The following is a 15574-nucleotide window of genomic DNA, read 5'->3' as shown; positions in this document are numbered from 1 at the left end:
TTTATTAACGGAGATGTTATGAAAAATAGTATCAGTAATTCAGAGTTCGTTTTCGCGGACATAGTCTTACAACAATTTTAGTTTACCCTAAATAGAGTATTTTAGTATAGTCTACTACCAACAGTAGTATCAGTATTTCAATTTAAACAATCAATAGTTTTAGAAGACTTTAGAATCGGCGTCGGAGACTCGGTGTACCACATATTCAGTAAAAACTTTTCAAAATACTTCCAAATCATTTAAAACATTTCTTTTTAGAAATTCCAAGATTTAGAAGAAACCCAAATCCACAGTTGAGTTTTGTAACCTAGCTCTGATACCACTAAATGTAACACCCAAACCCGGCCCGGACGTTATGTCTGAATCTAGCGATATCACATTGAAATGTTTTTCGCAAAGAATAATATCGTTGAAAAACATGTTCTATATATTTAACATCTTTGTGATCTTAACGAAGAATTTAGAATGTCTCCTTCCCATTCAAACTTAAGTTGTTTGGAAAAAGTCAATCATATTAAATTGTTATTAATTTTAAAATGTTATTTCTTGCGAAAGCTTTTAAAACATGTTGCGTAAACGTGGTGTTTTGAAAAACAACAATCTTTTCAAAAACCCGCTTCCTACTACTAATAGCTATAAATCCAAATAAATAAAACCCCAAGTTAAAGCTTAAAAATTTTAAAAAGGCCTTATCACATTAAAAATACCCAAAATAAACTACTCATAATTTAAAAACCCAATGAGAAAGTCTGTGCGGTTGTATGGTCACCTTCGAGTCCCTCACAGCACTGACCCGCCTAAGCTTGGGGATTACCTTTACAGATAAACAGATGGGTGAGTTATGAAAACTCAGTGTGTAATCCCATATCAAACAATCAATCAGTGAGCATATACAGTTTACGCCTAAGCCCAATTCAGTAACAGTTCAGTTTCAATTATGGCCTTAGCCCATTATAGTATCAATATCAGTGTGGGCCTGAGCCCATCTCAGTGACAGTACAGTACATATATGAAATCAAAAGATCCTACCCAACCAACCTCTACACTCAATGTGGGGATAAAATCAAGCAACCCATCCCTACACTCCAATTAATCAACCTATGGTTAGACGTTATTCGTCTCCAAAGAGAAAATAATATAACTTAGGGATTTCTACGGATCAAGTCAAATGAATAAATCGTTTGATTCAGAGTCAAATGACAAGTGAAGTCTAAGTGGATTTTTCCTTGGGTATTGTCTTAATCAATCGAGTTTTCCCAAAAGCTTTTTCCCAATTTCTCTCTGTGGACTCTTAGTTTAGTTACTTAGTTTAGATAAACAAATCCCTTAATTTTTAGTCTAGATAATAAAAAGAAAGTAATTACTAGTACTCTTGGTTCCCTTAGGTTCGACAATCCGGTCTTGCTAAAGCTATACTACTGTTCGATAGGTACACTTGTCTTTATCGTGATAATAGTTAGTTTCAAGAACGATTAATTATAAATTTTTAAAACCTGTCGTGAAAATCACGTATCAAGTTTTTGGTGTTGTTCCGGGAAATTAAGATATTAGGAACACTCGATTTTTATTACTTTACCCATTTTACTTTTTTTACAATTAAAATTTTTATTTTCTTTTCTAATTTTTCTTTTATTCACTCCTGGCAGGTTTTTATAGTGTATGACTAGAAGAAACCCATCAGGACCATTACTTTTTGATAGTGAGATCGATTGCACAGTTTGCAAAAATCGAAGAGAAATAAGGCAAAGCTTAAGATATACAGAGGAAGAGCAAGAGGACGATATTCACACCACAACCGAGGAGGTGGCTGAAAACCAGGAAAATCCGCTACCTCCTGCGATTGCTGCTAATTAGAATCCTGCTCCGCGTACTATATATGATTATGCTAAACCTTCTTTAACAGGAACTGAATCGAGCATAGTTAGGCTTGCTGTTGCTGCAAATAATTTTAAAATGAAACCTAACACCATTCAAATGATCCAACAGTTTGTTCAGTTTGATGGTTTGCAGGATGAGGACCCAAATAAAGTTTTGTGACACTTTTAAAATCAATAGCATTTCTGATGATGCTATTCGCCTTCGGTTATTCCCTTTTTCATTGAGGAACAAAGCTAAACAGTGGTTGAACTCGTTACCACGAGGGTCAATCACTACTTGGGAACAAATAACCGAAAAATTTTTATTAAAATATTTTTTGCCGGCTAAAACAACCAAATTACATAATGATATCTCTTCTTTTGTACAGATGGATTTAGAAACACTCTATGATGCATGGGAGAGATACAAGGACCTTTTAAGAAGATGCCCTCGCCATGGGTTACCACTCTGGCTACAAGTTCAAACGTTTCACAATGGCCTGAATCCTTCGACTAGACAGATTATTAACGTAGCTGCTGGAGGAACTATCAATAATAAGACACCTGAGGATGCTTATGAATTTATAGAAGAGATGTCACTGAATAATTATTAGTGACAAGTCATAAGAGCAAAACCAACGAAAACAGCTGGCATTTTTAATGTCGATTCGATCACCATGGTCTCTAATCAGGTAGAACTTTTGAATAGAAAAATTGATGATTTTCTTGGTTCTTCAAAGGTTCACCCAGTAATGCAGTGCGGAGCAAGTGAGGGTGGATCCAACAATTCAGAATACCCATCCTATGGCCACAACATAGAGAACGAGCAGTTAAATTACATGGGTAATAATCCTCGATCTCAAAATAATCCTTATAGTAACACTTACAATGCAGGTTGCAGGAGCCACCCAAATTTTTCATGAGGAGGCCAAGGAAATCAGAGACCACCACCACCTCCAGGCTTCCAACAACCACCTTACCAACAACAACAAAAATCGAACCTTGAGGAGATGCTAACAAAATTCATCTCAGTGTTAGAAACTCGTTTTTAGAATACCAAGACAACACTGAAGAATCAACAAGCGTCGATCCAAGGGTTCGAAACTCAGATAGGACAGCTCACCAAATTAATATATGAACGACCATAAGGTAGCCAGCCGAGTAACACTGAATCTAACCTAAGGGAACAACTCAACGCAATTACCATTCAAGATAAGGAAGGGTTAGTTGCACCTGAACCAGAACCGAGGCAAGAGACTGTGGTAAGTAAAGGTCAAGGTGAGGTGGACCACAATGACCAAAAACAAGTAAGTAAAGTGTACAAACCACGTGTACCATATCCAAATGCGACATGGAAAGACCACTCAGACGAACAATTCGGTAAATTCCTTAAACTTTTAAAGAAATTACATATTAACTTACTATTTATTGAAGCTCTTTCGCAGATTTTGAACGCAGTCAAATTCTTAAAGGAGCTTTTAACAAATAAACGGAAGCTGGATGAGGCGTCGCATGTAGAACTAAATGTGGTTTGCTTAGCCATACTACAGAATAAGCTGGCCAACAAATTAAAAGATCCAGGGAGTTTTACGATTCCTTGTTTAATTGGTAGCTTAGATGTTAATAATGCTGTGGCTGATTTAGGGGCTAGTATCAATGTCATGCCTTATAAAATGTTTAAACAACTAGGTCTTGGGAAACCCAAACAAACTAGGATGAGTATTCAATTAACCGATAAAATAATTAGATTTCCTTGGGGTATCATTGAAGATGTACTTGTTAAAATTGACAAATTTATATTCCCAGTTGATTTCATTGTTCTAGACATAGAGGAGGATAGTAACGTTCCTTTAATTTTAGGGAGGCCCTTTTTAGCAACTGCTAAAACAATAATTGATGTTAGCATAGGTGAACTCACACTTCATGTGGGAGACGAAACAATCACCCTTCAAGCTTATAATTCGAGTAACACATCGAAAATTGAAGGTGGTTGTATAAACCATACTATTAAAACTGATCATGTGGTGAAACCTTCCTGGCAGGAAACACGTTCAAAGAACACACCTGAGCCATGTTCGAATAACGACAAAGGACCTATCTATGAAGAACGAAGGCTACAAATTGAGGAACTAGATGAATGGCGAACACATAAACCGAAGACACACGATAATCCAAAACCACACCATGACAAGCTCAATATCTCACCAAATCAACTTAAGGTTGGAGACAAAGTACTACTAAATGTAGCAGACCCTCGTATTGTCACTTCTGAACCTAACGGAGCAATCCCTCTTACGGTACTCAGTATTTTCCCATATGGTACAGTCAAGGTAATTCATCCCAAATTTGGCACTTTTAAGGTAAATAGTACTCGTCTTAAACCTTATATTGATAAAATTGATAGCAGGGATGAGGAGTGTAAACTCCTTGTACCACCATGACCATGCAACAGAAAGGTAAGTCAAGCTTAGACTATAAATAAGCGCTTCTCAGGAGGCAACCCGAGCACTAACGATGTTAACTTCTTTAAAATTTTCATTTTTGACATCTAATCACTAACTGAGTCATTGAAACACAAGTTTTCTAATCCATACGGCCCGGTACACGGGCGTGCCTTAGGTCGTGCTCACACCACGGTAGGAGACACGACCGTGCGATACGACCGTGTGGAAATAGGGAAAAATTTTTCCTTAACACCAGATACAATAAGTTGCCACGGCCGTGCAATGTTGACGTGAGACACGCCTATGTCGATAACCTGTGGTTGAAACTGAGAATTTAGCACGAGCGTGCGACACGCCCGTGCCCACCGACCGTGGTCGAGCCTGTCAAAATAACACGAGCGTGAGAGAAGTGAACAAAGATGGACACGACCGTGCAACATGGCTATGTACACCAATAAACCCAATTTCAAAAATCACGAAACACACAGGCTAAAATGAGGGCACGACCGTGTGCCCCAATCTCTTTATAAACACCTATTATTTATTTTATTTTTATCTTTATATTTTGAAATTAGTTTTTATTTCCTTTTAATACTATTTTATCTTGATATTTTATAATTTTTATTCGGCTATTTCTTTACGAGTAATTATGCTTCTTTTTATTTCTTAAAAAGTTCCTGATTCTATCACAGTTATAAAGAGCTCCAAAGCTCATCATCACTTAGGAACTAAAAACTCCACTGGAAAAGGTTCTCCATGACTACCATGTCCTTTTCGACCACGACCATAGCTACTACCAGATATAATATTCTTTTGGCACAGGACTTATGGACTAATGAACCTCTACCACCACCGGAGTATCCTCTTCCACTATTATCATTGTCTTGGCCGATTATTCTCCATAACTCCAATTCAAGGAGTTCATTCATCATTTAGGAAGTTTCACTTCTCTCCCTATCTTATGATTATAGATCTATATTTTTCAATATATTTATCTTTATACATTGAGGGCAATGTACATCTTAAGTGTCGGGGGGTCTTTTATATCATTATCAGAAATCCCTGAATTGTGTCTTATTCTCACGCGAATCACTCATATCACTATTAGAATGAATTTTAATTAATTTATGATTTTTATTGATATGTCTTGAATTAAAACATAGGCATTTATGCATTGATTGTTTAAACTATAAGACATTAGGGAATCAAGCATGATAAATTGATTGTTGAGAATTAAAAACTTTTAGATTGTTTCCCTAAGTTTAGATATTATCTTGAGTTGAAATTCAAAAGTTTAAACATCAAAAAACCATAATTTTTGTGAGATCTTGAGCCCTTAAAGAATGTTTTGTTTCTTTCATGCTCACTTTTATTATGAGTGCGTCAGTATTGATTTGTTATTCTAGAACTTGCTTGATTATGCATGTCAAGACCACACCATTTGATTTGATACGTCGAGATGATAAAGGCACTTAGGTTTAACCCACTCACTTCACAAAAGCCTACCTTCATAATTAACCCTTTGTGAACCTCTTTGAGCCTAACAAGCCATTCATGGATTTAACCCCAATATTAACCTATAACACATTATTGTTGAAATCCCCTAATTTGATCCTTATTTTTGTCGAGATTTGATTTGAATTAATTACTTAGGTATGTTTTATTCTTTGTTGCAATAATTAAGTTCTATGTTATTTGACTTGTTCTTAAAAAAAACAATACTTACATACATATTAGTAGTAATTCGTCATTTTTGAGCTTGAGTGTTAATTCCATATTCTGAGAAGAAGCTCAAAATTAGTTATTTTTCTAGTTAGGTGATTTTTTTTCAATTTAATCTTGATTCTAACCTTTTCTTTCAGTTTGGGACCACACCCCCTAACCAAAGCCACGTTACAACCCTCTAAAGACCTTTTGATTGATGTATCATCTCAATATATAGTGGTGGAGATTTGATTTTCATGCAAGCTTGACTAATGAGTGCTTCCTTTATTGTCCTTAAACACCTTGAGTGATTTGAGTGAATCTTTAGTGAGGATGTTAAACTCTGTGATATTTTGAATCAAAGATAATCACTTAGATGAGGGGAAACACCTATGTTTTCGTGATAAAATGCTCAACTTGGAATGTTTGAAACTTTGATATTCTTCTAGTTGAATTCTTAATGTATGATTACTTATTATTTATTTTGAGATATTATTTATAGAGATTATAGATTGGGAAGAATTTATTTTGATTGTGAGTTGAGGATTTTGCTTGAGGACAAGCAAACGCTTAAGTGTGGAGGTATTTGATAAACCGCAATTTATATATATTTTTATCCCATGCTTAGCACATTTATGGATGATTTCTCCTTAGATTTGGTGAATTTGATGCTTCTAATCCTTTAATTTCATGTTTTATACTTAGATGAGCATAGGAGAGTAAAAAGAGCGAGAAACGAGCAGGAAACGGAGAAAATGGACCCACATGGGAAATCAACACGGCCTGGACTTCTTCACACGGGTAAACCACACGACCTTGTCCATTTGGCAGGATCGAAGCATGACTTACACGGGTAGACTACACGCCCGTGCTTATTTAACAGCCTTGACCACAGTCTTGAGTAATCGCACATGGGCGTGTCACATAGGCGTGCTCCTGTCAAGCCAATTATAGTCTTATTCGAAAAAAGGCCACTTTTGAGGGCTCTTAGGCATTCAAAAGCCTATTTAAACACATGATGAGGCACTTAGAATAGACACACGGAGTAAGAGGTAAGGAATTACTCAAGGGAAGCTGAGTGATCCATCTCAGAAGCCGGATTCATCGTCAAGACTAAAGATCTCCCTTCAATTTCCATTCAGGTTTTTGGGTTTTCTTTCTATTTTGTATTCATTATTCTTCTAAGATGTTTTATTTTATAATTATGAACTAAACCCCCTAAATACCTAAGGGGAATGGAACCTAAGACGAATCTTGTTATTATTATCTGAATTGTATGATAAATATTTGACTTGTTCTTAATTATGTGTTCTTAATTCTTGTCTTAATATTCTAGGATATTGATTCAAGTTAATGCACTTATTCAGAGGAGAAAAAGTCCCTGTTTAAGAGTAAATTTGTCATAATTAAGCAGAGTTGATTGCACGCCTAGAGATGGGGTGATAAGATTTTATCAGATCAGGGTGAAACCTAATAAGAGGATCCATAGATCGAGTTAATGCAACACTAGGGCGTTAATTAGAAAGATATTTCAATTAATCAACCAAGGGTTAGATGTTATTAGTCTCGAGAGAGATAATAATATAACTTAAGGATTTCTACGGATCAAGTCAAATGAATAAATCGTCTGATTCAGAGTCAAATGACAAGTGAAGTCTAGGTGAATTTTTCCTTGGGTATTGTCTTAATCAATCGAGTTTTCCTAAAAGCTTTTTCCCAATTTCTCTCTGTGCACTCTTAGTTTAGTTAATTAGTTTAGATAAACAAATCCCTTCATTTTTAGGCTAGATAATAAAAAGAAAGTAATTACTAGTACTCTTGGTTCCTTTGGGTTCGACAATCTGGTCTTGCTAAAGCTATACTACTGTTCGATAGGTACACTTGCCTTTATCGTGATAATAGTTAGTTTCAAGAATGATTAATTTAAATTTTTAAAACCTGTCGCGAAATCACGTATCAATTGGCATTTGTGTGATGCTATATGTATAACTAGAGAAGTTAAGTGAATGCTATGAGTAATTTTACTCGAGATTTATGAATGCATGTATAAGTGCACTAATTTGCATAAGATGATCATGAAGTCATTGCATTATGAACGTCCATGTTAAGTTGCTTGAAGTAAAATTTTTAATTGTGATAATATTTTAATATGATGAGTGTTAAGTTATATGCATAAGTATGTAAAGGGTAAGTCAGAGGTGTTACGACCTCACCCCCCTTATCAGCAAGGTAATTCAGAATGAGATTTCATGAAATTCAGATTGAATAGGCTAAAGTGGAAAACTAAAGAGTTCAGTGACAGATTTATTGACGATGTAATCAGAGTCAAGAATGATTTAGCAAATGAACACAGTTGCAGAAAGAATGCCAGGATAATAATAAAATCATCCGGATAACTGAAATGTCATAGTAAAAGAAAGGTCAGGCTCAGCTAATGCACTCATTCAAGTATGATGTGTAAGGTATATGATTGCTAGATTTTCTTCCGAATAAATTCCAACTGTGAATGGGATAATGTGAATTCAATAATGACAGAATTAGACAGAGGAATAATAAATGAGTTGTATTAATAGTTGAATGTAGAGTTTATAGTTGAGAAATTATAGAAAAATTTTTTCCGACTATTATATGTGTACATTTACTTTCAGAGATATATATAAATATATGCAAGATCATAGATGCAATTCCTGCAGTATGAGAATGTTAGTTAAATTTACTGACAAATGAAAGCATTATAGTTTGTTTGAGCTGTGATTGATATTGCTCTATCTATTCTAGTTTTCTACTTAAGCGTGTAGATGGAAGGTTGACAATAAGATCTGTATGATGTTAGTAATCTGTATTGTTAACTATTGCTTAATGAAAGTAAAGGAAAATTTTATGGCTTCTGTCATAGTTGTTCCCAGTGCTGTGAGTATTATCCTTTCCTTTTGGAAATTTTCTGAGATGCTATTGAAACCTTAATTGTTCTACATGAGATGTGGTTACCAGGAATTCTGTGTAGCTCTATATTCTGAGATTTTATTATCTCGATTTTATTAATAAATTACTATTCAAAGTATCAGCCATGAGACATTAGCAGAAAATGCTCTATTGATTAAAATGGTTTCTTCTTATTATGAGTATGTTTATGATGATTACGAGTTCGGGCCTGATAATGAAAGTACAGAGGTATAGTTATCATAGCTATAAAGATTTTTCTTTTGCACTGGTTGTTATTGAAATTTGTGTTTAAATCTCTCAGATGATCAGGATGCTTTATTTTCACCCAGGACATTATTTACTAAAGTAATTGAGAAGTCAGTCTTATTATGGCATTATGATTTTTGAGTAGTATGAGTATTGTGGCCTCAGTGTAGTTCAGTTCAGACGTGTATTGATTTTCATTTTTCGCATAATCTTGATATATATATATCAGTGAGTTAAAAACCAAATGCTATGTTCTTTCGAGTTATGCAGTAATAATGATTTGTGATTAGCACCTTGAAGAAATCACGACAGAATATATGTTTGAGATATCATGACAACATAGAGAAGAACATTTTTTGAAAAGTTATTGTCTTTTAGTTAAGACTGATTCAGTTGAGCAGCTGATTGAGTTATATGTATGTTTGAATTATTCATGGCTTCAGAGGTAAATGCTGATTTTTCATGTATAAATAGATAAATGACCCGAGTAAATAGTACATATTCTAGAGGTTATGGCACAGAGTTGTATACGCATATCAGAATGGTTGCATCAGAGGTATATTTTTGTAATCCAAGTTGTCTGATTGTTAAAGATTTCATTGTATGAAGTTTAGTTTGGCTTGAATTCATGCTAATAAAGTATAAACAGTTGAAGATATTGAAAATTGAAGTATCCATTATGATTCAGCTAGGTTTGAATAAAGAGTTTATGGTTTCTAGAAATGTGTTAATGAGAAATCAAGAGATTTTGCAACGGTTATGATGCCTAGCACAGTGATAATTATTTGATTATTTGAGAAGTACAGAGATGGATGATAACTTGATTTAGTTATACTAGTAAGAGTGTGAAATGTTATGTACCAGACTTTGAATCCGATACATGAACTTTTAGAGAGTTAAAGTTGATTTTCTAGTATCTCAGAAGCTATTACAGTTAGTATTGATGTTAGTGTGAAAATGTGAGGGTATTTCGAAGAATTGTGCAACAGAATTAGCATTATCACCGAAAGGTTAAATGAGCTATGGTTGATTGCTCGAAGAAGTTTGTGTATTCTTCTCAGTACGAATGAGTTTTTCTACTGGAGGATTATCTGAGTTATTCATTTTGAGGTTGTCAATTCATTCAGAGAGTAAATTTTAGTTGTTATGGTTGGAAATCTAGGGTTGCACCATGACTTCAGAAGAAAGCTACAGTAAGTTTTGACCATGAGATTGCTAATGTTACTGCATGTCACCTTTGTACTGATAGTTGAATTCAGGAAGAGAAATTCATAGAATTTGAAAGTGTTGCTGGAAATCAATTTCGAATCCATTTGTAGGTAAGATTTTCAGGGACGAAAATCCCTAAAGGGGGGAGAAATGTAACATCCCGAAATAGGGCCTAAAAGGAATAGTGGTTGCGAAACCATGAATCCGAGGTCAAAAAAATTTATTCCGATTAAGTTTTAAGGTTTATTCATTGATTTAATAATTGTGTGAAAATTTCATGAAGAATTTTATGTATAAATGCCTAATTTGATAATTAGGACTAAATTGTAAAATTAGCAAAATATGTGTTCTAGATGATAAAGGGGATTTAATTAAAATGGATTCTTAAATTGGAGTCCTTATTTATAATTATACCATATATTTAAGTTTGGACAAAATGGGCAAGAATAGGACAAATTTGAAAGAAAGCCTTTAAGGGCATTTTGGTCATTTAGTAATTAAAAGAATTAAAAAGGGAAAATAAAGCCAAAATTGGTCCATCTTCTTCATGGAGGCCGAATATAGCATGGGTGAAGCCATGGTTAGGGTTTCCAAGCTTTCCAAGCTCCATAGAAAGTTCGTTCTAGCCTCGTTTTTAATGTTCTTTACGTTTTTGGAGTCCCGGTAACTTGATTTAGCTTATTCTAGCAATAATTCATGCTAGGTTCATATTTAGAAAAATATTCATAGGTTAAATGTGTTTAATTTTATGTTTTATGGTAGAATATGAAGTTTGAAATTATGTTAAATAACTATTGCTAAGCGATTTTAAGTGAAAACGAGTAAAACGACATAATCCACAAAATACCCAATGTTCATAAGTACATGATAGAGTGAGAATTTGATGTTGCCATAGAAGGGAAAAATGTTCAGCGTGTCATAAACATATGAGAAAGGAATAATTTTAATTTCTGAGCCTAAGGGCAAATCATAATTTGCAAAGATTTAGGGGCAAATTGTATTTTTCCAAAGTTGAGTTAGGGAATGTTTTGAATAGTACATTAATTAAATAAGTTAAATATGATGTTTTAGATCCCGCAAAGTGAGATTTGGACATAGAACGGGAGAAAAACTAAAAATCGAGAAAGTTGGTAAAATGGTCGTTTTGGTATCGACGTAAGTTCATATGTTTAATAAGCATTTAATTATGCATATTTTAATGATAAATTGGTATTCTGGCCATAAATAATTTATTTTTAGTGATTTTTCAATCTCACGTCACTGCTGCTGCCAGCATCTGTTACTAAAGCAACTATGCCTATTTCGTGATTTCTTATTGATCTAACTAGTAATTCATCATACATATCACAAATTATGATCATGACTAGCCATGCCAAGGGCTAATCATTGTCAAACATCTCCCTACTACACTATTGCCATATCATGAATTTTGACACCAAAAATAATCAACCATGACATATGGCATAAGAAAAAATCAAATTTCCAAGACTTACGACCTAACATTATAGAACCAAATCCAACCGAACATTTATGCCATTATCGCATGGCTAAAAGTTTACATACCAAATTTCAACAAACATATTAGCCTATACATGCCGAAATGTTCTCCTAGACCGACTAAAAAGAAGATACCAAAAGTTGCTAGCCGGTGTGATGACTTCGATGACGGCCCGATCACGCAAAAAGAGACGAGTCCAAGAAACCTAAAATAGGTGACAAGGAAACACCGAGTGAGTATATAACTCAGTAAGTCATAAGCAATGCACCACTATCCATTAATAACATTATCACAAGAGGAAACAAAAATGGAACGAGGCTAGTTACTCCATCCATACCGAACTATACCATAGTTCCTTAGACCTATCGGTTCAATCTCATACCAAGTCATGCACTCACATTCCATATACTAATCAATAGGATATTTGAGGCATTTTCATACATCATTGTATTTTCGTTACAATCATACAATTAAACGACCTTTCACCTATTCCACGATAAATCTTATGTACGTGACTTCAATTATAATTGTCACATAGGTTCAAACTTACCAAGCTCAACTCCAATATAAACATAGCGCCTATTAGCCATGAACTCAGGTACTTACCCGATCCGCTGTCCGTGATCAACTCAATAATGTCGCACACTTAGTGTCCATAGTGATTCAAAAGTATATATTAAGTCCGCACACTCAGTGCTATATAATCAACTCGCACACTTAGTGCTATATAATCAAACTCGCACACTTAGTGCTGTACAATTTAAACCCGCACACTTAGTGCCAATCTCATGATCATAAATGTTTATACCCGCACACTTAGTGCCGAGATCAACACTCAATACATCTCACCTCTTTTCTTTTCATTCAACACTTTCATCACCACATGCATACATGTATATATATATTTATCATTCCATTCAGCATCATTACATAGACGTTATGACCATTTAAATTAATACAAACTATATGCTTAATGACTTACTTTGTGTTGGGTAAGACGGTTCCAACTCGGCTACTCGATGATCTTTTCTTTGCCTTTGCTTGATTCTCCTCCTTCAACTCCTTGAGCTTAATCAATAAATCAACTAGTTTAACCATCTTGCTAAACATTCATAATTCCATTACACATGCATATGTATGTCTGTATATTCGGCAACCATCCTCACTAATTACCCATTTAGTCAATTATACACATAATAAAGGTAACATCACGAATGGGCATACTTATGTATATATATGTATATATATATACTTTGGAATGGGCATCACAATTAGATTTAACACCACCTTCATACTCAATTAGGTGGCCAAATATACCAAGTTAGACTTGACATTATACGTCACAAGAACTCTATTTAATTTGTCAATTGCTTGGCCAAGAACTCACAAGTGCCTTATCTACAACCTATTCGGCCTTACTACTTAAACTTAGCCTTTCATACACTTATCTCTATTGTTTTAGAAGGCCGAATCCTTATGTGTTCCAACATCTAGCTTACTCAATTCAACACATCAAAACGACATTTAGGCCGATTTTGCTAGCACACAAGCCTTTGACCGAATGTCCTTGACCTCTAGTCACCTAAATTTTATTCTTTAAAACTCATCCAACTCATATTTTTCGTTGACAACCTCCTTAACTTCAATTTATTCACATCTTTAATCATGCTACATTCGACCATTATTTAACAATAATTCATGTATCCTTTTTATTAAACACTCAAATCAACCATCTTCATACCTCATCACCAAAGACATCAAATACCAACCAAGAATGTAACATTCATGGCCGAATATCATCTCCATCAATTAACAAAAATTTGAACCATGGCTAGGTAGATTTCAAACTTACAACTTAAATATACATGAATCTCAAAGAATAATATCAAACATACCTCAATCTAGTTACATGCATGGCCAAACTTCTTAGAAACTTTTCCCCTAGGCACCGAATATTCAAGAGCTTCTTATCAACTTAAAGGTGACCAAATGCCTTAACTTCAATTTCTTCTTTTTCTTTTCAATTCGGCCAAGAAGAACCAAAGAACACAACTTGTTTTTCTTTCTTCCTTAGAACATTCGGCCAAGGGAAATGAAGAAAGATGGACACTTTTTTTGTTTTTTCTTCTAGTTTCGGCCAAATGGGGGGAGAACACCACACACTTTTTTTTTTGTTTTCATCATATTCCCTTTCATTTTTTATGCCCATGCTCCTTATTTTATCATACTTCCCATGAAACACTAACTCAATTTTTGACATGTTCTTGCCCACATTGGTTCTTTGTCATGCCGGACTACTATGGGGATTGACTCAGTCCCCTTTTTTTTCTTATCCTTTCTTGACTTCACTTTCATTTCTCACTGTCCATACTAAATACTAAACATTCAGATTTCACGTGACTGGAGCACATTGGTATTATTTTGACTCAAGTCCGCCCCCTAGGTCAATTTTGGGCTGTCACAACTCTCCCCACTTAAGAAATTTTCGTGCCCGAAAATCTTACGGTAATAGTTTGGGTATCGTTCTTTCATCGAGCTCTCGGTTTCCCAAGTAGCTTCCTCGATCCCGTGTTTGAGCCATAACACCTTTACTAGCGAACCCTTTTGTTCGCAACTCCTTCACTTCACGAGCTAGGATACGATCGGTTTTCTTCATAACTCATATCGGCTTGAATTTCAACCTCTGATGGGCTAATTATGTGCGATGGATCAGATCTATGCGTCGAAGCATCGAACATGACGACCTCGTGGATCTTTCAGTTCAGGGGCAAATCAATCGATACGCAACTGGACCAACTCGTTCGGAGATTTCGTACGGCCCAATGAATCTCGGACTCAACTTACCCTTACGGCCAATCTGAGTCCTTTTTCCAAGGCGGACTTTAAGAACACTTTATCTCCCACCTGATATTCAATGTCTTTTCGTTTCAATCCGCATCGATTCTGACGATCTGTGGCTGCTCCAGACTTCATGGATTACCTTTACTTTCTGTTCGGCATCTTTAATCAAATCAACTCCGAAAATTTTACTTTCACCGAGCTCGGTCCAAACATGATATACGGCATTTACGACCGTACAAAGCCCGCAAGGTGCCATCTTATACTTGATTGAAACTATTGTTGTAAGCGAATTCAATCAAGGTAAATACCGTTCCCATGACCATTAAACTCGAGGATGCAACATCTCAACATATCCTCAAGTATCTGAATTATCCGCTCGGATTGACCATCGGTTTGTGGATGAAAAGCGGTGCTAAATGCAGCTGGTACCCAAGCTTCTTGCAATTTCTTCCAAAATCGCGAGGTGAATCTCGGATCTCTATCCGACACGATAGAAATAGGCACCCCGTGTATCTCACATCTGAGAAACATACAATTCGGCTAGTTTATCCAATGAAATCCGTACGCACGGGGATAAGTGAGCCGACTTAGTCGTCTATCAACAACAACCCAAATCGCATCCTTTTACTTGCTGACAATGGCAGTCCGGACACAAAGTCTATTGTGACTCGATCCCATTTCCACTCGGGTATCATGATCGGCTGAAGTAATCCTGAGGCACTTGATGTTCCGCTTTCACTTTTGACTATTAAACATCTCGAAACAAAGTCGGAGATGTCTCGTTCATACCCATGCCACCAAAACCGACGTTTCAAGTCGTTGTACATTTCGTA

General features: G+C 35.4%; 1 non-coding gene across 1 annotated transcript; it reads right to left on the bottom strand.

Moving 5' to 3' along the window:
- Positions 1-2213: 2213 nt before the first annotated feature.
- Positions 2214-2319, bottom strand: LOC121225600 (small nucleolar RNA R71). Its single transcript, XR_005923463.1, has one exon. It is a non-coding gene; the product is annotated as a small nucleolar RNA R71 (small nucleolar RNA).
- Positions 2320-15574: the final 13255 nt, after the last annotated feature.

The sequence above is a fragment of the Gossypium hirsutum genome, chromosome A03, assembly GCF_007990345.1.
Source record: "Gossypium hirsutum isolate 1008001.06 chromosome A03, Gossypium_hirsutum_v2.1, whole genome shotgun sequence".
In the NCBI taxonomy this organism is placed as follows: domain Eukaryota; kingdom Viridiplantae; phylum Streptophyta; class Magnoliopsida; order Malvales; family Malvaceae; genus Gossypium; species Gossypium hirsutum.
This window is presented reverse-complemented; position numbering and strand designations above follow the sequence as displayed.